Below are 23,681 nucleotides of genomic sequence, written 5' to 3'. Positions count from 1 at the left end.
TAATTTGCGCGGTGCATTTGCATTCGCGCCTGTCCCCCCTCCCGTCCCGACTTGTCCCGACTTTGCTCGACTGCCGCTCGCTGCCGCTCGGGTCGCGGTCCATATGACAGCACAAGCGCGAGAAACGTCTGCGGGAGGCGGCGAGACGACAAAAGAATAAATTTATCATTACAAACCGAATTTGGAGCTGTACGCCGCTGCAGAACGATAGGCGCTACCGTATTTCGGAGCATACCGCCCGATTCGTACTGTTTTCTCGTTTTCACAGACTTCCTGGCAAACTTGGTTTGCACATTCTCCTTCAAACTGAGTTAATTACTGCAGTTTCGTACCTTACGGCCGTTTAAAATGCTTGAGGAAGTCTCTTTGTCACAACAGAAAGGTGATATGGAAAAAGGCTGGCTGCCAGGAGTAGCGACTGAAAAGCGAAAAATGAAGACAGCCAGGGTTCCCAGGCGCTCACCCTTCCGAGTACTACTAACGTTGTTGCTTCACTTCGGAGATCGGACGAGAACGGAAGATTTTATTTCTTTCTTTTTTTTTTTTTTTATTTACTTTGTGGAATTTAGCACTGCTACAAAACAGTAGGCCCTGACGTATTTCAAAACTCATCTGTCGATTCGCAGTGTGTTGTTATTTTCAAGGCGTTCTAGCACTCTTCTTTCGCGCATTCTTGCTCAAACTGAGTTCATTACTGTAATTTCGTATCTTACGTTTGATACAGTAGTTTAAAATGCTTGTGGAAGCATCTTTGTCAACACCTGAAAGTTAGTATGAAAAGAGGGCTGGCAGGTGTAGCGACGTAAAAATGAAAAAATGAGATAGAGCCAACAGCACCCGGTGTTCCCAGGCGGTCACCCATCCAAGTACTAACCGGGCCCGATGTTGCTTAACTTCGGTGATCGGACGAGAACCGGTGTATTCAACATGGTATGGCCGTTGGCGTCCTTATACTGTAGCCGCACCACACAAGAAGCATTCGCCTCTTCTCGCAACACACGCAATCGCCGCTTTCCGTGGCACATTTGACGCAAAGCACGTCCTTCCACCTCGAAGGTGGCGCGGAGTGCGCGCTCGGCTCGGCGTCTCATAGGAGACTGCCGAACGTAGGTGCGGCGCACAACGCAGCTGCTCGGTGCACCGCCTGTCATTCGTTTGGTGCGTGTGGCCGCGGGGTGTGGCAGTGTCCTGCTGGACCGACGGAGGCTTTCTCACCTGGCTGACACACGCCGCGCTTCCAGATATTTGCGTAATTTGCGCGGTGCATTTGCATTCGCGCCTGTCCCCCCTCCCGTCCCGACTTGTCCCGACTTTGCTCGACTGCCGCTCGCTGCCGCTCGGGTCGCGGTCCATATGACAGCACAAGCGCGAGAAACGTCTGCGGGGAGGCGGCGAGACGACAAAAGAATAAATTTATCATTACAAACCGAATTTGGAGCTGTACGCCGCTGCAGAACGATAGGCGCTACCGTATTTCGGAGCATACCGCCCGATTCGTACTGTTTTCTCGTTTTCACAGACTTCCTGGCAAACTTGGTTTGCACATTCTCCTTCAAACTGAGTTAATTACTGCAGTTTCGTACCTTACGGCCGTTTAAAATGCTTGAGGAAGTCTCTTTGTCACAACAGAAAGGTGATATGGAAAAAGGCTGGCTGCCAGGAGTAGCGACTGAAAAGCGAAAAATGAAGACAGCCAGGGTTCCCAGGCGCTCACCCTTCCGAGTACTACTAACGTTGTTGCTTCACTTCGGAGATCGGACGAGAACGGAAGATTTTATTTCTTTCTTTTTTTTTTTTTTTTATTTACTTTGTGGAATTTAGCACTGCTACAAAACAGTAGGCCCTGACGTATTTCAAAACTCATCTGTCGATTCGCAGTGTGTTGTTATTTTCAAGGCGTTCTAGCACTCTTCTTTCGCGCATTCTTGCTCAAACTGAGTTCATTACTGTAATTTCGTATCTTACGTTTGATACAGTAGTTTAAAATGCTTGTGGAAGCATCTTTGTCAACACCTGAAAGTTAGTATGAAAAGAGGGCTGGCAGGTGTAGCGACGTAAAAATGAAAAAATGAGATAGAGCCAACAGCACCCGGTGTTCCCAGGCGGTCACCCATCCAAGTACTAACCGGGCCCGATGTTGCTTAACTTCGGTGATCGGACGAGAACCGGTGTATTCAACATGGTATGGCCGTTGGCGTCCTTATACTGTAGCCGCACCACACAAGAAGCATTCGCCTCTTCTCGCAACACACGCAATCGCCGCTTTCCGTGGCACATTTGACGCAAAGCACGTCCTTCCACCTCGAAGGTGGCGCGGAGTGCGCGCTCGGCTCGGCGTCTCATAGGAGACTGCCGAACGTAGGTGCGGCGCACAACGCAGCTGCTCGGTGCACCGCCTGTCATTCGTTTGGTGCGTGTGGCCGCGGGGTGTGGCAGTGTCCTGCTGGACCGACGGAGGCTTTCTCACCTGGCTGACACACGCCCGCGCTTCCAGATATTTGCGTAATTTGCGCGGTGCATTTGCATTCGCGCCTGTCCCCCCTCCCGTCCCGACTTGTCCCGACTTTGCTCGACTGCCGCTCGCTGCCGCTCGGGTCGCGGTCCATATGACAGCACAAGCGCGAGAGAAACGTCTGCGGGGAGGCGGCGAGACGACAAAAGAATAAATTTATCATTACAAACCGAATTTGGAGCTGTACGCCGCTGCAGAACGATAGGCGCTACCGTATTTCGGAGCATACCGCCCGATTCGTACTGTTTTCTCGTTTTCACAGACTTCCTGGCAAACTTGGTTTGCACATTCTCCTTCAAACTGAGTTAATTACTGCAGTTTCGTACCTTACGGCCGTTTAAAATGCTTGAGGAAGTCTCTTTGTCACAACAGAAAGGTGATATGGAAAAAGGCTGGCTGCCAGGAGTAGCGACTGAAAAGCGAAAAATGAAGACAGCCAGGGTTCCCAGGCGCTCACCCTTCCGAGTACTACTAACGTTGTTGCTTCACTTCGGAGATCGGACGAGAACGGAAGATTTTATTTCTTTCTTTTTTTTTTTTTTTATTTACTTTGTGGAATTTAGCACTGCTACAAAACAGTAGGCCCTGACGTATTTCAAAACTCATCTGTCGATTCGCAGTGTGTTGTTATTTTCAAGGCGTTCTAGCACTCTTCTTTCGCGCATTCTTGCTCAAACTGAGTTCATTACTGTAATTTCGTATCTTACGTTTGATACAGTAGTTTAAAATGCTTGTGGAAGCATCTTTGTCAACACCTGAAAGTTAGTATGAAAAGAGGGCTGGCAGGTGTAGCGACGTAAAAATGAAAAAATGAGATAGAGCCAACAGCACCCGGTGTTCCCAGGCGGTCACCCATCCAAGTACTAACCGGGCCCGATGTTGCTTAACTTCGGTGATCGGACGAGAACCGGTGTATTCAACATGGTATGGCCGTTGGCGTCCTTATACTGTAGCCGCACCACACAAGAAGCATTCGCCTCTTCTCGCAACACACGCAATCGCCGCTTTCCGTGGCACATTTGACGCAAAGCACGTCCTTCCACCTCGAAGGTGGCGCGGAGTGCGCGCTCGGCTCGGCGTCTCATAGGAGACTGCCGAACGTAGGTGCGGCGCACAACGCAGCTGCTCGGTGCACCGCCTGTCATTCGTTTGGTGCGTGTGGCCGCGGGGTGTGGCAGTGTCCTGCTGGACCGACGGAGGCTTTCTCACCTGGCTGACACACGCCGCGCTTCCAGATATTTGCGTAATTTGCGCGGTGCATTTGCATTCGCGCCTGTCCCCCCTCCCGTCCCGACTTGTCCCGACTTTGCTCGACTGCCGCTCGCTGCCGCTCGGGTCGCGGTCCATATGACAGCACAAGCGCGAGAAACGTCTGCGGGAGGCGGCGAGACGACAAAAGAATAAATTTATCATTACAAACCGAATTTGGAGCTGTACGCCGCTGCAGAACGATAGGCGCTACCGTATTTCGGAGCATACCGCCCGATTCGTACTGTTTTCTCGTTTTCACAGACTTCCTGGCAAACTTGGTTTGCACATTCTCCTTCAAACTGAGTTAATTACTGCAGTTTCGTACCTTACGGCCGTTTAAAATGCTTGAGGAAGTCTCTTTGTCACAACAGAAAGGTGATATGGAAAAAGGCTGGCTGCCAGGAGTAGCGACTGAAAAGCGAAAAATGAAGACAGCCAGGGTTCCCAGGCGCTCACCCTTCCGAGTACTACTAACGTTGTTGCTTCACTTCGGAGATCGGACGAGAACGGAAGATTTTATTTCTTTCTTTTTTTTTTTTTTTATTTACTTTGTGGAATTTAGCACTGCTACAAAACAGTAGGCCCTGACGTATTTCAAAACTCATCTGTCGATTCGCAGTGTGTTGTTATTTTCAAGGCGTTCTAGCACTCTTCTTTCGCGCATTCTTGCTCAAACTGAGTTCATTACTGTAATTTCGTATCTTACGTTTGATACAGTAGTTTAAAATGCTTGTGGAAGCATCTTTGTCAACACCTGAAAGTTAGTATGAAAAGAGGGCTGGCAGGTGTAGCGACGTAAAAATGAAAAAATGAGATAGAGCCAACAGCACCCGGTGTTCCCAGGCGGTCACCCATCCAAGTACTAACCGGGCCCGATGTTGCTTAACTTCGGTGATCGGACGAGAACCGGTGTATTCAACATGGTATGGCCGTTGGCGTCCTTATACTGTAGCCGCACCACACAAGAAGCATTCGCCTCTTCTCGCAACACACGCAATCGCCGCTTTCCGTGGCACATTTGACGCAAAGCACGTCCTTCCACCTCGAAGGTGGCGCGGAAGTGCGCGCTCGGCTCGGCGTCTCATAGGAGACTGCCGAACGTAGGTGCGGCGCACAACGCAGCTGCTCGGTGCACCGCCTGTCATTCGTTTGGTGCGTGTGGCCGCGGGGTGTGGCAGTGTCCTGCTGGACCGACGGAGGCTTTCTCACCTGGCTGACACACGCCGCGCTTCCAGATATTTGCGTAATTTGCGCGGTGCATTTGCATTCGCGCCTGTCCCCCCTCCCGTCCCGACTTGTCCCGACTTTGCTCGACTGCCGCTCGCTGCCGCTCGGGTCGCGGGTCCATATGACAGCACAAGCGCGAGAAACGTCTGCGGGAGGCGGCGAGACGACAAAAGAATAAATTTATCATTACAAACCGAATTTGGAGCTGTACGCCGCTGCAGAACGATAGGCGCTACCGTATTTCGGAGCATACCGCCCGATTCGTACTGTTTTCTCGTTTTCACAGACTTCCTGGCAAACTTGGTTTGCACATTCTCCTTCAAACTGAGTTAATTACTGCAGTTTCGTACCTTACGGCCGTTTAAAATGCTTGAGGAAGTCTCTTTGTCACAACAGAAAGGTGATATGGAAAAAGGCTGGCTGCCAGGAGTAGCGACTGAAAAGCGAAAAATGAAGACAGCCAGGGTTCCCAGGCGCTCACCCTTCCGAGTACTACTAACGTTGTTGCTTCACTTCGGAGATCGGACGAGAACGGAAGATTTTATTTCTTTCTTTTTTTTTTTTTTTATTTACTTTGTGGAATTTAGCACTGCTACAAAACAGTAGGCCCTGACGTATTTCAAAACTCATCTGTCGATTCGCAGTGTGTTGTTATTTTCAAGGCGTTCTAGCACTCTTCTTTCGCGCATTCTTGCTCAAACTGAGTTCATTACTGTAATTTCGTATCTTACGTTTGATACAGTAGTTTAAAATGCTTGTGGAAGCATCTTTGTCAACACCTGAAAGTTAGTATGAAAAGAGGGCTGGCAGGTGTAGCGACGTAAAAATGAAAAAATGAGATAGAGCCAACAGCACCCGGTGTTCCCAGGCGGTCACCCATCCAAGTACTAACCGGGCCCGATGTTGCTTAACTTCGGTGATCGGACGAGAACCGGTGTATTCAACATGGTATGGCCGTTGGCGTCCTTATACTGTAGCCGCACCACACAAGAAGCATTCGCCTCTTCTCGCAACACACGCAATCGCCGCTTTCCGTGGCACATTTGACGCAAAGCACGTCCTTCCACCTCGAAGGTGGCGCGGAGTGCGCGCTCGGCTCGGCGTCTCATAGGAGACTGCCGAACGTAGGTGCGGCGCACAACACAGCTGCTCGGTGCACCGCCTGTCATTCGTTTGGTGCGTGTGGCCGCGGGGTGTGGCAGTGTCCTGCTGGACCGACGGAGGCTTTCTCACCTGGCTGACACACGCCGCGCTTCCAGATATTTGCGTAATTTGCGTGGTGCATTTGCATTCGCTCCTGTCCCCCCTCCCGTCCCGACTTGTCCCGACTTTGCTCGACTGCCGCTCGGGTCGCGGTCCATATGACAGCACAAGCGCGAGAAACGTCTGCGGGAGGCGGCGAGACGACAAAAGAATAAATTTATCATTACAAACCGAATTTGGAGCTGTACGCCGCTGCAGAACGATAGGCGCTACCGTATTTCGGAGCATACCGCCCGATTCGTACTGTTTTCTCGTTTTCACAGACTTCCTGGCAAACTTGGTTTGCACATTCTCCTTCAAACTGAGTTAATTACTGCAGTTTCGTACCTTACGGCCGTTTAAAATGCTTGAGGAAGTCTCTTTGTCACAACAGAAAGGTGATATGGAAAAAGGCTGGCTGCCAGGAGTAGCGACTGAAAAGCGAAAAATGAAGACAGCCAGGGTTCCCAGGCGCTCACCCTTCCGAGTACTACTAACGTTGTTGCTTCACTTCGGAGATCGGACGAGAACGGAAGATTTTATTTCTTTCTTTTTTTTTTTTTTTATTTACTTTGTGGAATTTAGCACTGCTACAAAACAGTAGGCCCTGACGTATTTCAAAACTCATCTGTCGATTCGCAGTGTGTTGTTATTTTCAAGGCGTTCTAGCACTCTTCTTTCGCGCATTCTTGCTCAAACTGAGTTCATTACTGTAATTTCGTATCTTACGTTTGATACAGTAGTTTAAAATGCTTGTGGAAGCATCTTTGTCAACACCTGAAAGTTAGTATGAAAAGAGGGCTGGCAGGTGTAGCGACGTAAAAATGAAAAAATGAGATAGAGCCAACAGCACCCGGTGTTCCCAGGCGGTCACCCATCCAAGTACTAACCGGGCCCGATGTTGCTTAACTTCGGTGATCGGACGAGAACCGGTGTATTCAACATGGTATGGCCGTTGGCGTCCTTATACTGTAGCCGCACCACACAAGAAGCATTCGCCTCTTCTCGCAACACACGCAATCGCCGCTTTCCGTGGCACATTTGACGCAAAGCACGTCCTTCCACCTCGAAGGTGGCGCGGAGTGCGCGCTCGGCTCGGCGTCTCATAGGAGACTGCCGAACGTAGGTGCGGCGCACAACACAGCTGCTCGGTGCACCGCCTGTCATTCGTTTGGTGCGTGTGGCCGCGGGGTGTGGCAGTGTCCTGCTGGACCGACGGAGGCTTTCTCACCTGGCTGACACACGCCGCGCTTCCAGATATTTGCGTAATTTGCGTGGTGCATTTGCATTCGCTCCTGTCCCCCCTCCCGTCCCGACTTGTCCCGACTTTGCTCGACTGCCGCTCGGGTCGCGGTCCATATGACAGCACAAGCGCGAGAAACGTCTGCGGGAGGCGGCGAGACGACAAAAGAATAAATTTATCATTACAAACCGAATTTGGAGCTGTACGCCGCTGCAGAACGATAGGCGCTACCGTATTTCGGAGCATACCGCCCGATTCGTACTGTTTTCTCGTTTTCACAGACTTCCTGGCAAACTTGGTTTGCACATTCTCCTTCAAACTGAGTTAATTACTGCAGTTTCGTACCTTACGGCCGTTTAAAATGCTTGAGGAAGTCTCTTTGTCACAACAGAAAGGTGATATGGAAAAAGGCTGGCTGCCAGGAGTAGCGACTGAAAAGCGAAAAATGAAGACAGCCAGGGTTCCCAGGCGCTCACCCTTCCGAGTACTACTAACGTTGTTGCTTCACTTCGGAGATCGGACGAGAACGGAAGATTTTATTTCTTTCTTTTTTTTTTTTTTATTTACTTTGTGGAATTTAGCACTGCTACAAAACAGTAGGCCCTGACGTATTTCAAAACTCATCTGTCGATTCGCAGTGTGTTGTTATTTTCAAGGCGTTCTAGCACTCTTCTTTCGCGCATTCTTGCTCAAACTGAGTTCATTACTGTAATTTCGTATCTTACGTTTGATACAGTAGTTTAAAATGCTTGTGGAAGCATCTTTGTCAACACCTGAAAGTTAGTATGAAAAGAGGGCTGGCAGGTGTAGCGACGTAAAAATGAAAAAATGAGATAGAGCCAACAGCACCCGGTGTTCCCAGGCGGTCACCCATCCAAGTACTAACCGGGCCCGATGTTGCTTAACTTCGGTGATCGGACGAGAACCGGTGTATTCAACATGGTATGGCCGTTGGCGTCCTTATACTGTAGCCGCACCACACAAGAAGCATTCGCCTCTTCTCGCAACACACGCAATCGCCGCTTTCCGTGGCACATTTGACGCAAAGCACGTCCTTCCACCTCGAAGGTGGCGCGGAGTGCGCGCTCGGCTCGGCGTCTCATAGGAGACTGCCGAACGTAGGTGCGGCGCACAACGCAGCTGCTCGGTGCACCGCCTGTCATTCGTTTGGTGCGTGTGGCCGCGGGGTGTGGCAGTGTCCTGCTGGACCGACGGAGGCTTTCTCACCTGGCTGACACACGCCGCGCTTCCAGATATTTGCGTAATTTGCGCGGTGCATTTGCATTCGCGCCTGTCCCCCCTCCCGTCCCGACTTGTCCCGACTTTGCTCGACTGCCGCTCGCTGCCGCTCGGGTCGCGGTCCATATGACAGCACAAGCGCGAGAAACGTCTGCGGGAGGCGGCGAGACGACAAAAGAATAAATTTATCATTACAAACCGAATTTGGAGCTGTACGCCGCTGCAGAACGATAGGCGCTACCGTATTTCGGAGCATACCGCCCGATTCGTACTGTTTTCTCGTTTTCACAGACTTCCTGGCAAACTTGGTTTGCACATTCTCCTTCAAACTGAGTTAATTACTGCAGTTTCGTACCTTACGGCCGTTTAAAATGCTTGAGGAAGTCTCTTTGTCACAACAGAAAGGTGATATGGAAAAAGGCTGGCTGCCAGGAGTAGCGACTGAAAAGCGAAAAATGAAGACAGCCAGGGTTCCCAGGCGCTCACCCTTCCGAGTACTACTAACGTTGTTGCTTCACTTCGGAGATCGGACGAGAACGGAAGATTTTATTTCTTTCTTTTTTTTTTTTTTTATTTACTTTGTGGAATTTAGCACTGCTACAAAACAGTAGGCCCTGACGTATTTCAAAACTCATCTGTCGATTCGCAGTGTGTTGTTATTTTCAAGGCGTTCTAGCACTCTTCTTTCGCGCATTCTTGCTCAAACTGAGTTCATTACTGTAATTTCGTATCTTACGTTTGATACAGTAGTTTAAAATGCTTGTGGAAGCATCTTTGTCAACACCTGAAAGTTAGTATGAAAAGAGGGCTGGCAGGTGTAGCGACGTAAAAATGAAAAAATGAGATAGAGCCAACAGCACCCGGTGTTCCCAGGCGGTCACCCATCCAAGTACTAACCGGGCCCGATGTTGCTTAACTTCGGTGATCGGACGAGAACCGGTGTATTCAACATGGTATGGCCGTTGGCGTCCTTATACTGTAGCCGCACCACACAAGAAGCATTCGCCTCTTCTCGCAACACACGCAATCGCCGCTTTCCGTGGCACATTTGACGCAAAGCACGTCCTTCCACCTCGAAGGTGGCGCGGAGTGCGCGCTCGGCTCGGCGTCTCATAGGAGACTGCCGAACGTAGGTGCGGCGCACAACGCAGCTGCTCGGTGCACCGCCTGTCATTCGTTTGGTGCGTGTGGCCGCGGGGTGTGGCAGTGTCCTGCTGGACCGACGGAGGCTTTCTCACCTGGCTGACACACGCCGCGCTTCCAGATATTTGCGTAATTTGCGCGGTGCATTTGCATTCGCGCCTGTCCCCCCTCCCGTCCCGACTTGTCCCGACTTTGCTCGACTGCCGCTCGCTGCCGCTCGGGTCGCGGTCCATATGACAGCACAAGCGCGAGAAACGTCTGCGGGAGGCGGCGAGACGACAAAAGAATAAATTTATCATTACAAACCGAATTTGGAGCTGTACGCCGCTGCAGAACGATAGGCGCTACCGTATTTCGGAGCATACCGCCCGATTCGTACTGTTTTCTCGTTTTCACAGACTTCCTGGCAAACTTGGTTTGCACATTCTCCTTCAAACTGAGTTAATTACTGCAGTTTCGTACCTTACGGCCGTTTAAAATGCTTGAGGAAGTCTCTTTGTCACAACAGAAAGGTGATATGGAAAAAGGCTGGCTGCCAGGAGTAGCGACTGAAAAGCGAAAAATGAAGACAGCCAGGGTTCCCAGGCGCTCACCCTTCCGAGTACTACTAACGTTGTTGCTTCACTTCGGAGATCGGACGAGAACGGAAGATTTTATTTCTTTCTTTTTTTTTTTTTTTATTTACTTTGTGGAATTTAGCACTGCTACAAAACAGTAGGCCCTGACGTATTTCAAAACTCATCTGTCGATTCGCAGTGTGTTGTTATTTTCAAGGCGTTCTAGCACTCTTCTTTCGCGCATTCTTGCTCAAACTGAGTTCATTACTGTAATTTCGTATCTTACGTTTGATACAGTAGTTTAAAATGCTTGTGGAAGCATCTTTGTCAACACCTGAAAGTTAGTATGAAAAGAGGGCTGGCAGGTGTAGCGACGTAAAAATGAAAAAATGAGATAGAGCCAACAGCACCCGGTGTTCCCAGGCGGTCACCCATCCAAGTACTAACCGGGCCCGATGTTGCTTAACTTCGGTGATCGGACGAGAACCGGTGTATTCAACATGGTATGGCCGTTGGCGTCCTTATACTGTAGCCGCACCACACAAGAAGCATTCGCCTCTTCTCGCAACACACGCAATCGCCGCTTTCCGTGGCACATTTGACGCAAAGCACGTCCTTCCACCTCGAAGGTGGCGCGGAGTGCGCGCTCGGCTCGGCGTCTCATAGGAGACTGCCGAACGTAGGTGCGGCGCACAACACAGCTGCTCGGTGCACCGCCTGTCATTCGTTTGGTGCGTGTGGCCGCGGGGTGTGGCAGTGTCCTGCTGGACCGACGGAGGCTTTCTCACCTGGCTGACACACGCCGCGCTTCCAGATATTTGCGTAATTTGCGTGGTGCATTTGCATTCGCTCCTGTCCCCCCTCCCGTCCCGACTTGTCCCGACTTTGCTCGACTGCCGCTCGGGTCGCGGTCCATATGACAGCACAAGCGCGAGAAACGTCTGCGGGAGGCGGCGAGACGACAAAAGAATAAATTTATCATTACAAACCGAATTTGGAGCTGTACGCCGCTGCAGAACGATAGGCGCTACCGTATTTCGGAGCATACCGCCCGATTCGTACTGTTTTCTCGTTTTCACAGACTTCCTGGCAAACTTGGTTTGCACATTCTCCTTCAAACTGAGTTAATTACTGCAGTTTCGTACCTTACGGCCGTTTAAAATGCTTGAGGAAGTCTCTTTGTCACAACAGAAAGGTGATATGGAAAAAGGCTGGCTGCCAGGAGTAGCGACTGAAAAGCGAAAAATGAAGACAGCCAGGGTTCCCAGGCGCTCACCCTTCCGAGTACTACTAACGTTGTTGCTTCACTTCGGAGATCGGACGAGAACGGAAGATTTTATTTCTTTCTTTTTTTTTTTTTTTATTTACTTTGTGGAATTTAGCACTGCTACAAAACAGTAGGCCCTGACGTATTTCAAAACTCATCTGTCGATTCGCAGTGTGTTGTTATTTTCAAGGCGTTCTAGCACTCTTCTTTCGCGCATTCTTGCTCAAACTGAGTTCATTACTGTAATTTCGTATCTTACGTTTGATACAGTAGTTTAAAATGCTTGTGGAAGCATCTTTGTCAACACCTGAAAGTTAGTATGAAAAGAGGGCTGGCAGGTGTAGCGACGTAAAAATGAAAAAATGAGATAGAGCCAACAGCACCCGGTGTTCCCAGGCGGTCACCCATCCAAGTACTAACCGGGCCCGATGTTGCTTAACTTCGGTGATCGGACGAGAACCGGTGTATTCAACATGGTATGGCCGTTGGCGTCCTTATACTGTAGCCGCACCACACAAGAAGCATTCGCCTCTTCTCGCAACACACGCAATCGCCGCTTTCCGTGGCACATTTGACGCAAAGCACGTCCTTCCACCTCGAAGGTGGCGCGGAGTGCGCGCTCGGCTCGGCGTCTCATAGGAGACTGCCGAACGTAGGTGCGGCGCACAACACAGCTGCTCGGTGCACCGCCTGTCATTCGTTTGGTGCGTGTGGCCGCGGGGTGTGGCAGTGTCCTGCTGGACCGACGGAGGCTTTCTCACCTGGCTGACACACGCCGCGCTTCCAGATATTTGCGTAATTTGCGTGGTGCATTTGCATTCGCTCCTGTCCCCCCTCCCGTCCCGACTTGTCCCGACTTTGCTCGACTGCCGCTCGGGTCGCGGTCCATATGACAGCACAAGCGCGAGAAACGTCTGCGGGAGGCGGCGAGACGACAAAAGAATAAATTTATCATTACAAACCGAATTTGGAGCTGTACGCCGCTGCAGAACGATAGGCGCTACCGTATTTCGGAGCATACCGCCCGATTCGTACTGTTTTCTCGTTTTCACAGACTTCCTGGCAAACTTGGTTTGCACATTCTCCTTCAAACTGAGTTAATTACTGCAGTTTCGTACCTTACGGCCGTTTAAAATGCTTGAGGAAGTCTCTTTGTCACAACAGAAAGGTGATATGGAAAAAGGCTGGCTGCCAGGAGTAGCGACTGAAAAGCGAAAAATGAAGACAGCCAGGGTTCCCAGGCGCTCACCCTTCCGAGTACTACTAACGTTGTTGCTTCACTTCGGAGATCGGACGAGAACGGAAGATTTTATTTCTTTCTTTTTTTTTTTTTTATTTACTTTGTGGAATTTAGCACTGCTACAAAACAGTAGGCCCTGACGTATTTCAAAACTCATCTGTCGATTCGCAGTGTGTTGTTATTTTCAAGGCGTTCTAGCACTCTTCTTTCGCGCATTCTTGCTCAAACTGAGTTCATTACTGTAATTTCGTATCTTACGTTTGATACAGTAGTTTAAAATGCTTGTGGAAGCATCTTTGTCAACACCTGAAAGTTAGTATGAAAAGAGGGCTGGCAGGTGTAGCGACGTAAAAATGAAAAAATGAGATAGAGCCAACAGCACCCGGTGTTCCCAGGCGGTCACCCATCCAAGTACTAACCGGGCCCGATGTTGCTTAACTTCGGTGATCGGACGAGAACCGGTGTATTCAACATGGTATGGCCGTTGGCGTCCTTATACTGTAGCCGCACCACACAAGAAGCATTCGCCTCTTCTCGCAACACACGCAATCGCCGCTTTCCGTGGCACATTTGACGCAAAGCACGTCCTTCCACCTCGAAGGTGGCGCGGAGTGCGCGCTCGGCTCGGCGTCTCATAGGAGACTGCCGAACGTAGGTGCGGCGCACAACACAGCTGCTCGGTGCACCGCCTGTCATTCGTTTGGTGCGTGTGGCCGCGGGGTGTGGCAGTGTCCTGCTGGACCGACGGAGGCTTTCTCACCTGGCTGACACACGCCGCGCTTCCAGATATTTGCGTAATTTGCGTGGTGCATTTGCATTCGCTCCTGTCCCCCCTCCCGTCCCGACTTGTCCCGACTTTGCTCGACTGCCGCTCGCTGCCGCTCGGGTCGCGGTCCATATGACAGCACAAGCGCGAGAAACGTCTGCGGGAGGCGGCGAGACGACAAAAGAATAAATTTATCATTACAAACCGAATTTGGAGCTGTACGCCGCTGCAGAACGATAGGCGCTACCGTATTTCGGAGCATACCGCCCGATTCGTACTGTTTTCTCGTTTTCACAGACTTCCTGGCAAACTTGGTTTGCACATTCTCCTTCAAACTGAGTTAATTACTGCAGTTTCGTACCTTACGGCCGTTTAAAATGCTTGAGGAAGTCTCTTTGTCACAACAGAAAGGTGATATGGAAAAAGGCTGGCTGCCAGGAGTAGCGACTGAAAAGCGAAAAATGAAGACAGCCAGGGTTCCCAGGCGCTCACCCTTCCGAGTACTACTAACGTTGTTGCTTCACTTCGGAGATCGGACGAGAACGGAAGATTTTATTTCTTTCTTTTTTTTTTTTTTTATTTACTTTGTGGAATTTAGCACTGCTACAAAACAGTAGGCCCTGACGTATTTCAAAACTCATCTGTCGATTCGCAGTGTGTTGTTATTTTCAAGGCGTTCTAGCACTCTTCTTTCGCGCATTCTTGCTCAAACTGAGTTCATTACTGTAATTTCGTATCTTACGTTTGATACAGTAGTTTAAAATGCTTGTGGAAGCATCTTTGTCAACACCTGAAAGTTAGTATGAAAAGAGGGCTGGCAGGTGTAGCGACGTAAAAATGAAAAAATGAGATAGAGCCAACAGCACCCGGTGTTCCCAGGCGGTCACCCATCCAAGTACTAACCGGGCCCGATGTTGCTTAACTTCGGTGATCGGACGAGAACCGGTGTATTCAACATGGTATGGCCGTTGGCGTCCTTATACTGTAGCCGCACCACACAAGAAGCATTCGCCTCTTCTCGCAACACACGCAATCGCCGCTTTCCGTGGCACATTTGACGCAAAGCACGTCCTTCCACCTCGAAGGTGGCGCGGAGTGCGCGCTCGGCTCGGCGTCTCATAGGAGACTGCCGAACGTAGGTGCGGCGCACAACGCAGCTGCTCGGTGCACCGCCTGTCATTCGTTTGGTGCGTGTGGCCGCGGGGTGTGGCAGTGTCCTGCTGGACCGACGGAGGCTTTCTCACCTGGCTGACACACGCCGCGCTTCCAGATATTTGCGTAATTTGCGCGGTGCATTTGCATTCGCGCCTGTCCCCCCTCCCGTCCCGACTTGTCCCGACTTTGCTCGACTGCCGCTCGCTGCCGCTCGGGTCGCGGTCCATATGACAGCACAAGCGCGAGAAACGTCTGCGGGAGGCGGCGAGACGACAAAAGAATAAATTTATCATTACAAACCGAATTTGGAGCTGTACGCCGCTGCAGAACGATAGGCGCTACCGTATTTCGGAGCATACCGCCCGATTCGTACTGTTTTCTCGTTTTCACAGACTTCCTGGCAAACTTGGTTTGCACATTCTCCTTCAAACTGAGTTAATTACTGCAGTTTCGTACCTTACGGCCGTTTAAAATGCTTGAGGAAGTCTCTTTGTCACAACAGAAAGGTGATATGGAAAAAGGCTGGCTGCCAGGAGTAGCGACTGAAAAGCGAAAAATGAAGACAGCCAGGGTTCCCAGGCGCTCACCCTTCCGAGTACTACTAACGTTGTTGCTTCACTTCGGAGATCGGACGAGAACGGAAGATTTTATTTCTTTCTTTTTTTTTTTTTTTATTTACTTTGTGGAATTTAGCACTGCTACAAAACAGTAGGCCCTGACGTATTTCAAAACTCATCTGTCGATTCGCAGTGTGTTGTTATTTTCAAGGCGTTCTAGCACTCTTCTTTCGCGCATTCTTGCTCAAACTGAGTTCATTACTGTAATTTCGTATCTTACGTTTGATACAGTAGTTTAAAATGCTTGTGGAAGCATCTTTGTCAACACCTGAAAGTTAGTATGAAAAGAGGGCTGGCAGGTGTAGCGACGTAAAAATGAAAAAATGAGATAGAGCCAACAGCACCCGGTGTTCCCAGGCGGTCACCCATCCAAGTACTAACCGGGCCCGATGTTGCTTAACTTCGGTGATCGGACGAGAACCGGTGTATTCAACATGGTATGGCCGTTGGCGTCCTTATACTGTAGCCGCACCACACAAGAAGCATTCGCCTCTTCTCGCAACACACGCAATCGCCGCTTTCCGTGGCACATTTGACGCAAAGCACGTCCTTCCACCTCGAAGGTGGCGCGGAGTGCGCGCTCGGCTCGGCGTCTCATAGGAGACTGCCGAACGTAGGTGCGGCGCACAACGCAGCTGCTCGGTGCACCGCCTGTCATTCGTTTGGTGCGTGTGGCCGCGGGGTGTGGCAGTGTCCTGCTGGACCGACGGAGGCTTTCTCACCTGGCTGACACACGCCGCGCTTCCAGATATTTGCGTAATTTGCGCGGTGCATTTGCATTCGCGCCTGTCCCCCCTCCCGTCCCGACTTGTCCCGACTTTGCTCGACTGCCGCTCGCTGCCGCTCGGGTCGCGGTCCATATGACAGCACAAGCGCGAGAAACGTCTGCGGGAGGCGGCGAGACGACAAAAGAATAAATTTATCATTACAAACCGAATTTGGAGCTGTACGCCGCTGCAGAACGATAGGCGCTACCGTATTTCGGAGCATACCGCCCGATTCGTACTGTTTTCTCGTTTTCACAGACTTCCTGGCAAACTTGGTTTGCACATTCTCCTTCAAACTGAGTTAATTACTGCAGTTTCGTACCTTACGGCCGTTTAAAATGCTTGAGGAAGTCTCTTTGTCACAACAGAAAGGTGATATGGAAAAAGGCTGGCTGCCAGGAGTAGCGACTGAAAAGCGAAAAATGAAGACAGCCAGGGTTCCCAGGCGCTCACCCTTCCGAGTACTACTAACGTTGTTGCTTCACTTCGGAGATCGGACGAGAACGGAAGATTTTATTTCTTTCTTTTTTTTTTTTTTTATTTACTTTGTGGAATTTAGCACTGCTACAAAACAGTAGGCCCTGACGTATTTCAAAACTCATCTGTCGATTCGCAGTGTGTTGTTATTTTCAAGGCGTTCTAGCACTCTTCTTTCGCGCATTCTTGCTCAAACTGAGTTCATTACTGTAATTTCGTATCTTACGTTTGATACAGTAGTTTAAAATGCTTGTGGAAGCATCTTTGTCAACACCTGAAAGTTAGTATGAAAAGAGGGCTGGCAGGTGTAGCGACGTAAAAATGAAAAAATGAGATAGAGCCAACAGCACCCGGTGTTCCCAGGCGGTCACCCATCCAAGTACTAACCGGGCCCGATGTTGCTTAACTTCGGTGATCGGACGAGAACCGGTGTATTCAACATGGTATGGCCGTTGGCGTCCTTATACTGTAGCCGCACCACACAAGAAGCATTCGCCTCTTCTCGCAACACACGCAATCGCCGCTTTCCGTGGCACATTTGACGCAAAGCACGTCCTTCCACCTCGAAGGTGGCGCGGAGTGCGCGCTCGGCTCGGCGTCTCATAGGAGACTGCCGAACGTAGGTGCGGCGCACAACGCAGCTGCTCGGTGCACCGCCTGTCATTCGTTTGGTGCGTGTGGCCGCGGGGTGTGGCAGTGTCCTGCTGGACCGACGGAGGCTTTCTCACCTGGCTGACACACGCCGCGCTTCCAGATATTTGCGTAATTTGCGCGGTGCATTTGCATTCGCGCCTGTCCCCCCTCCCGTCCCGACTTGTCCCGACTTTGCTCGACTGCCGCTCGCTGCCGCTCGGGTCGCGGTCCATATGACAGCACAAGCGCGAGAAACGTCTGCGGGAGGCGGCGAGACGACAAAAGAATAAATTTATCATTACAAACCGAATTTGGAGCTGTACGCCGCTGCAGAACGATAGGCGCTACCGTATTTCGGAGCATACCGCCCGATTCGTACTGTTTTCTCGTTTTCACAGACTTCCTGGCAAACTTGGTTTGCACATTCTCCTTCAAACTGAGTTAATTACTGCAGTTTCGTACCTTACGGCCGTTTAAAATGCTTGAGGAAGTCTCTTTGTCACAACAGAAAGGTGATATGGAAAAAGGCTGGCTGCCAGGAGTAGCGACTGAAAAGCGAAAAATGAAGACAGCCAGGGTTCCCAGGCGCTCACCCTTCCGAGTACTACTAACGTTGTTGCTTCACTTCGGAGATCGGACGAGAACGGAAGATTTTATTTCTTTCTTTTTTTTTTTTTTTATTTACTTTGTGGAATTTAGCACTGCTACAAAACAGTAGGCCCTGACGTATTTCAAAACTCATCTGTCGATTCGCAGTGTGTTGTTATTTTCAAGGCGTTCTAGCACTCTTCTTTCGCGCATTCTTGCTCAAACTGAGTTCATTACTGTAATTTCGTATCTTACGTTTGATACAGTAGTTTAAAATGCTTGTGGAAGCATCTTTGTCAACACCTGAAAGTTAGTATGAAAAGAGGGCTGGCAGGTGTAGCGACGTAAAAATGAAAAAATGAGATAGAGCCAACAGCACCCGGTGTTCCCAGGCGGTCACCCATCCAAGTACTAACCGGGCCCGATGTTGCTTAACTTCGGTGATCGGACGAGAACCGGTGTATTCAACATGGTATGGCCGTTGGCGTCCTTATACTGTAGCCGCACCACACAAGAAGCATTCGCCTCTTCTCGCAACACACGCAATCGCCGCTTTCCGTGGCACATTTGACGCAAAGCACGTCCTTCCACCTCGAAGGTGGCGCGGAGTGCGCGCTCGGCTCGGCGTCTCATAGGAGACTGCCGAACGTAGGTGCGGCGCACAACGCAGCTGCTCGGTGCACCGCCTGTCATTCGTTTGGTGCGTGTGGCCGCGGGGTGTGGCAGTGTCCTGCTGGACCGACGGAGGCTTTCTCACCTGGCTGACACACGCCGCGCTTCCAGATATTTGCGTAATTTGCGCGGTGCATTTGCATTCGCGCCTGTCCCCCCTCCCGTCCCGACTTGTCCCGACTTTGCTCGACTGCCGCTCGCTGCCGCTCGGGTCGCGGTCCATATGACAGCACAAGCGCGAGAAACGTCTGCGGGAGGCGGCGAGACGACAAAAGAATAAATTTATCATTACAAACCGAATTTGGAGCTGTACGCCGCTGCAGAACGATAGGCGCTACCGTATTTCGGAGCATACCGCCCGATTCGTACTGTTTTCTCGTTTTCACAGACTTCCTGGCAAACTTGGTTTGCACATTCTCCTTCAAACTGAGTTAATTACTGCAGTTTCGTACCTTACGGCCGTTTAAAATGCTTGAGGAAGTCTCTTTGTCACAACAGAAAGGTGATATGGAAAAAGGCTGGCTGCCAGGAGTAGCGACTGAAAAGCGAAAAATGAAGACAGCCAGGGTTCCCAGGCGCTCACCCTTCCGAGTACTACTAACGTTGTTGCTTCACTTCGGAGATCGGACGAGAACGGAAGATTTTATTTCTTTCTTTTTTTTTTTTTTTATTTACTTTGTGGAATTTAGCACTGCTACAAAACAGTAGGCCCTGACGTATTTCAAAACTCATCTGTCGATTCGCAGTGTGTTGTTATTTTCAAGGCGTTCTAGCACTCTTCTTTCGCGCATTCTTGCTCAAACTGAGTTCATTACTGTAATTTCGTATCTTACGTTTGATACAGTAGTTTAAAATGCTTGTGGAAGCATCTTTGTCAACACCTGAAAGTTAGTATGAAAAGAGGGCTGGCAGGTGTAGCGACGTAAAAATGAAAAAATGAGATAGAGCCAACAGCACCCGGTGTTCCCAGGCGGTCACCCATCCAAGTACTAACCGGGCCCGATGTTGCTTAACTTCGGTGATCGGACGAGAACCGGTGTATTCAACATGGTATGGCCGTTGGCGTCCTTATACTGTAGCCGCACCACACAAGAAGCATTCGCCTCTTCTCGCAACACACGCAATCGCCGCTTTCCGTGGCACATTTGACGCAAAGCACGTCCTTCCACCTCGAAGGTGGCGCGGAGTGCGCGCTCGGCTCGGCGTCTCATAGGAGACTGCCGAACGTAGGTGCGGCGCACAACGCAGCTGCTCGGTGCACCGCCTGTCATTCGTTTGGTGCGTGTGGCCGCGGGGTGTGGCAGTGTCCTGCTGGACCGACGGAGGCTTTCTCACCTGGCTGACACACGCCGCGCTTCCAGATATTTGCGTAATTTGCGCGGTGCATTTGCATTCGCGCCTGTCCCCCCTCCCGTCCCGACTTGTCCCGACTTTGCTCGACTGCCGCTCGCTGCCGCTCGGGTCGCGGTCCATATGACAGCACAAGCGCGAGAAACGTCTGCGGGAGGCGGCGAGACGACAAAAGAATAAATTTATCATTACAAACCGAATTTGGAGCTGTACGCCGCTGCAGAACGATAGGCGCTACCGTATTTCGGAGCATACCGCCCGATTCGTACTGTTTTCTCGTTTTCACAGACTTCCTGGCAAACTTGGTTTGCACATTCTCCTTCAAACTGAGTTAATTACTGCAGTTTCGTACCTTACGGCCGTTTAAAATGCTTGAGGAAGTCTCTTTGTCACAACAGAAAGGTGATATGGAAAAAGGCTGGCTGCCAGGAGTAGCGACTGAAAAGCGAAAAATGAAGACAGCCAGGGTTCCCAGGCGCTCACCCTTCCGAGTACTACTAACGTTGTTGCTTCACTTCGGAGATCGGACGAGAACGGAAGATTTTATTTCTTTCTTTTTTTTTTTTTTTATTTACTTTGTGGAATTTAGCACTGCTACAAAACAGTAGGCCCTGACGTATTTCAAAACTCATCTGTCGATTCGCAGTGTGTTGTTATTTTCAAGGCGTTCTAGCACTCTTCTTTCGCGCATTCTTGCTCAAACTGAGTTCATTACTGTAATTTCGTATCTTACGTTTGATACAGTAGTTTAAAATGCTTGTGGAAGCATCTTTGTCAACACCTGAAAGTTAGTATGAAAAGAGGGCTGGCAGGTGTAGCGACGTAAAAATGAAAAAATGAGATAGAGCCAACAGCACCCGGTGTTCCCAGGCGGTCACCCATCCAAGTACTAACCGGGCCCGATGTTGCTTAACTTCGGTGATCGGACGAGAACCGGTGTATTCAACATGGTATGGCCGTTGGCGTCCTTATACTGTAGCCGCACCACACAAGAAGCATTCGCCTCTTCTCGCAACACACGCAATCGCCGCTTTCCGTGGCACATTTGACGCAAAGCACGTCCTTCCACCTCGAAGGTGGCGCGGAGTGCGCGCTCGGCTCGGCGTCTCATAGGAGACTGCCGAACGTAGGTGCGGCGCACAACGCAGCTGCTCGGTGCACCGCCTGTCATTCGTTTGGTGCGTGTGGCCGCGGGGTGTGGCAGTGTCCTGCTGGACCGACGGAGGCTTTCTCACCTGGCTGACACACGCCGCGCTTCCAGATATTTGCGTAATTTGCGCGGTGCATTTGCATTCGCGCCTGTCCCCCCTCCCGTCCCGACTTGTCCCGACTTTGCTCGACTGCCGCTCGCTGCCGCTCGGGTCGCGGTCCATATGACAGCACAAGCGCGAGAAACGTCTGCGGGAGGCGGCGAGACGACAAAAGAATAAATTTATCATTACAAACCGAATTTGGAGCTGTACGCCGCTGCAGAACGATAGGCGCTACCGTATTTCGGAGCATACCGCCCGATTCGTACTGTTTTCTCGTTTTCACAGACTTCCTGGCAAACTTGGTTTGCACATTCTCCTTCAAACTGAGTTAATTACTGCAGTTTCGTACCTTACGGCCGTTTAAAATGCTTGAGGAAGTCTCTTTGTCACAACAGAAAGGTGATATGGAAAAAGGCTGGCTGCCAGGAGTAGCGACTGAAAAGCGAAAAATGAAGACAGCCAGGGTTCCCAGGCGCTCACCCTTCCGAGTACTACTAACGTTGTTGCTTCACTTCGGAGATCGGACGAGAACGGAAGATTTTATTTCTTTCTTTTTTTTTTTTTTATTTACTTTGTGGAATTTAGCACTGCTACAAAACAGTAGGCCCTGACGTATTTCAAAACTCATCTGTCGATTCGCAGTGTGTTGTTATTTTCAAGGCGTTCTAGCACTCTTCTTTCGCGCATTCTTGCTCAAACTGAGTTCATTACTGTAATTTCGTATCTTACGTTTGATACAGTAGTTTAAAATGCCCTTGTGGAAGCATCTTTGTCAACACCTGAAAGTTAGTATGAAAAGAGGGCTGGCAGGTGTAGCGACGTAAAAATGAAAAAATGAGATAGAGCCAACAGCACCCGGTGTTCCCAGGCTGGTCACCCATCCAAGTACTAACCGGGCCCGATGTTGCTTAACTTCGGTGATCGGACGAGAACCGGTGTATTCAACATGGTAATTGGCCCGTTGGCGTCCATATAACTGTAGCCGCACCACACAAGAAGCATTCGCCTCCTTCTCGCAACACACGCAATCGCCGCTTTCCGTGGCACATTTGACGCAAAGCACGTCCTTCCACCTCGAAGGTGGCGCGGAGTGCGCGCTCGGCTCGGCGTCTCATAGGGAGACTGCCGAACGTAGGTGCGGCGCACAACACAGCTGCTCGGTGCACCGCCTGTCATTCGTTTGGTGCCGTGTGGCCGCGGGGTGTGGCAGTGTCCTGCTGGACCGACGAGGCTTTCTGGCTGACACACGCCGCGCTTCCAGATATTTGCGTAATTTGCGTGGTGCATTTGGCATTCGCTCCTGTCCCCCCCTCCCGTCCCGACTTGTCCCGACTTTGCTCGACTGCCGCTCGGGTCGCGGGTCCATATGACAGCACAAGCGCGAGAAACGTCTGCGGGAGGCGGCGAGACGACAAAAGAATAAATTTATCATTACAAACCGAATTTGAGCTGTACGCGCTGCAGAACGATAGGCGCTACCGTATTCGGAGCATACCGCCCGATTCGTACTGTTTTCTCGTTTTCACAGACTTCCTGGCAAACTTGGTTTGCACATTCTCCTTCAAACTGAGTTAATTACTGCAGTTTCGTACCTTACGGCCGTTTAAAATGCTTGAGGAAGTCTCTTTGTCACAACAGAAAGGTGATATGGAAAAAGGCTGGCTGCCAGGAGTAGCGACTGAAAAGCGAAAAATGAAGACAGCCAGGGTTCCCAGGCGCTCACCCTTCCGAGTACTACTAACGTTGTTGCTTCACTTCGGAGATCGGACGAGAACGGAAGATTTTATTTCTTTCTTTTTTTTTTTTTTTATTTACTTTGTGGAATTTAGCACTGCTACAAAACAGTAGGCCCTGACGTATTTCAAAACTCATCTGTCGATTCGCAGTGTGTTGTTATTTTCAAGGCGTTCTAGCACTCTTCTTTCGCGCATTCTTGCTCAAACTGAGTTCATTACTGTAATTTCGTATCTTACGTTTGATACAGTAGTTTAAAATGCTTGTGGAAGCATCTTTGTCAACACCTGAAAGTTAGTATGAAAAGAGGGCTGGCAGGTGTAGCGACGTAAAAATGAAAAAATGAGATAGAGCCAACAGCACCCGGTGTTCCCAGGCGGTCACCCATCCAAGTACTAACCGGGCCCGATGTTGCTTAACTTCGGTGATCGGACGAGAACCGGTGTATTCAACATGGTATGGCCGTTGGCGTCCTTATACTGTAGCCGCACCACACAAGAAGCATTCGCCTCTTCTCGCAACACACGCAATCGCCGCTTTCCGTGGCACATTTGACGCAAAGCACGTCCTTCCACCTCGAAGGTGGCGCGGAGTGCGCGCTCGGCTCGGCGTCTCATAGGAGACTGCCGAACGTAGGTGCGGCGCACAACACAGCTGCTCGGGTGCACCGCCTGTCATTCGTTTGGTGCGTGTGGCCGCGGGGTGTGGCAGTGTCCTGCTGGACCGACGGAGGCTTTCTCACCTGGCT

At 50.5% G+C, this 23,681-nt stretch overlaps 18 non-coding genes and 1 pseudogene across 18 annotated transcripts; all 19 read right to left on the bottom strand.

The window, feature by feature from the left end:
- Positions 1-825: 825 nt before the first annotated feature.
- LOC126119588 (5S ribosomal RNA) lies at positions 826-944 on the bottom strand. The gene has a single exon (XR_007525893.1). It is a non-coding gene; the product is annotated as a 5S ribosomal RNA (ribosomal RNA).
- Positions 945-2,077: 1,133 nt separating this feature from the next.
- LOC126119587 (5S ribosomal RNA) lies at positions 2,078-2,196 on the bottom strand. The gene has a single exon (XR_007525892.1). It is a non-coding gene; the product is annotated as a 5S ribosomal RNA (ribosomal RNA).
- A 1,135-nt stretch (positions 2,197-3,331) lies between these two features.
- On the bottom strand, positions 3,332-3,450 carry LOC126119586 (5S ribosomal RNA). The gene has a single exon (XR_007525891.1). It is a non-coding gene; the product is annotated as a 5S ribosomal RNA (ribosomal RNA).
- A 1,131-nt stretch (positions 3,451-4,581) lies between these two features.
- Positions 4,582-4,700, bottom strand: LOC126119584 (5S ribosomal RNA). Its single transcript, XR_007525889.1, has one exon. It is a non-coding gene; the product is annotated as a 5S ribosomal RNA (ribosomal RNA).
- Positions 4,701-5,833: 1,133 nt separating this feature from the next.
- Positions 5,834-5,952, bottom strand: LOC126119583 (5S ribosomal RNA). The gene has a single exon (XR_007525888.1). It is a non-coding gene; the product is annotated as a 5S ribosomal RNA (ribosomal RNA).
- A 1,121-nt stretch (positions 5,953-7,073) lies between these two features.
- LOC126119582 (5S ribosomal RNA) lies at positions 7,074-7,192 on the bottom strand. Its single transcript, XR_007525887.1, has one exon. It is a non-coding gene; the product is annotated as a 5S ribosomal RNA (ribosomal RNA).
- A 1,120-nt stretch (positions 7,193-8,312) lies between these two features.
- Positions 8,313-8,431, bottom strand: LOC126119581 (5S ribosomal RNA). Its single transcript, XR_007525886.1, has one exon. It is a non-coding gene; the product is annotated as a 5S ribosomal RNA (ribosomal RNA).
- A 1,131-nt stretch (positions 8,432-9,562) lies between these two features.
- Positions 9,563-9,681, bottom strand: LOC126119580 (5S ribosomal RNA). Its single transcript, XR_007525885.1, has one exon. It is a non-coding gene; the product is annotated as a 5S ribosomal RNA (ribosomal RNA).
- Positions 9,682-10,812: 1,131 nt separating this feature from the next.
- LOC126119579 (5S ribosomal RNA) lies at positions 10,813-10,931 on the bottom strand. The gene has a single exon (XR_007525884.1). It is a non-coding gene; the product is annotated as a 5S ribosomal RNA (ribosomal RNA).
- Positions 10,932-12,052: 1,121 nt separating this feature from the next.
- LOC126119577 (5S ribosomal RNA) lies at positions 12,053-12,171 on the bottom strand. The gene has a single exon (XR_007525883.1). It is a non-coding gene; the product is annotated as a 5S ribosomal RNA (ribosomal RNA).
- A 1,120-nt stretch (positions 12,172-13,291) lies between these two features.
- On the bottom strand, positions 13,292-13,410 carry LOC126119576 (5S ribosomal RNA). Its single transcript, XR_007525882.1, has one exon. It is a non-coding gene; the product is annotated as a 5S ribosomal RNA (ribosomal RNA).
- Positions 13,411-14,541: 1,131 nt separating this feature from the next.
- LOC126119575 (5S ribosomal RNA) lies at positions 14,542-14,660 on the bottom strand. Its single transcript, XR_007525881.1, has one exon. It is a non-coding gene; the product is annotated as a 5S ribosomal RNA (ribosomal RNA).
- A 1,131-nt stretch (positions 14,661-15,791) lies between these two features.
- LOC126119574 (5S ribosomal RNA) lies at positions 15,792-15,910 on the bottom strand. Its single transcript, XR_007525880.1, has one exon. It is a non-coding gene; the product is annotated as a 5S ribosomal RNA (ribosomal RNA).
- A 1,131-nt stretch (positions 15,911-17,041) lies between these two features.
- On the bottom strand, positions 17,042-17,160 carry LOC126119593 (5S ribosomal RNA). Its single transcript, XR_007525896.1, has one exon. It is a non-coding gene; the product is annotated as a 5S ribosomal RNA (ribosomal RNA).
- Positions 17,161-18,291: 1,131 nt separating this feature from the next.
- LOC126119592 (5S ribosomal RNA) lies at positions 18,292-18,410 on the bottom strand. The gene has a single exon (XR_007525895.1). It is a non-coding gene; the product is annotated as a 5S ribosomal RNA (ribosomal RNA).
- Positions 18,411-19,541: 1,131 nt separating this feature from the next.
- On the bottom strand, positions 19,542-19,660 carry LOC126119591 (5S ribosomal RNA). The gene has a single exon (XR_007525894.1). It is a non-coding gene; the product is annotated as a 5S ribosomal RNA (ribosomal RNA).
- A 1,131-nt stretch (positions 19,661-20,791) lies between these two features.
- Positions 20,792-20,910, bottom strand: LOC126119585 (5S ribosomal RNA). Its single transcript, XR_007525890.1, has one exon. It is a non-coding gene; the product is annotated as a 5S ribosomal RNA (ribosomal RNA).
- A 1,132-nt stretch (positions 20,911-22,042) lies between these two features.
- LOC126119590 (5S ribosomal RNA) lies at positions 22,043-22,165 on the bottom strand (annotated as a pseudogene).
- Positions 22,166-23,284: 1,119 nt separating this feature from the next.
- LOC126119573 (5S ribosomal RNA) lies at positions 23,285-23,403 on the bottom strand. The gene has a single exon (XR_007525879.1). It is a non-coding gene; the product is annotated as a 5S ribosomal RNA (ribosomal RNA).
- Positions 23,404-23,681: the final 278 nt, after the last annotated feature.

Source organism: Schistocerca cancellata, unplaced genomic scaffold (assembly GCF_023864275.1).
Source record: "Schistocerca cancellata isolate TAMUIC-IGC-003103 unplaced genomic scaffold, iqSchCanc2.1 HiC_scaffold_388, whole genome shotgun sequence".
NCBI lineage: Eukaryota > Metazoa > Arthropoda > Insecta > Orthoptera > Acrididae > Schistocerca > Schistocerca cancellata.
This window is presented reverse-complemented; position numbering and strand designations above follow the sequence as displayed.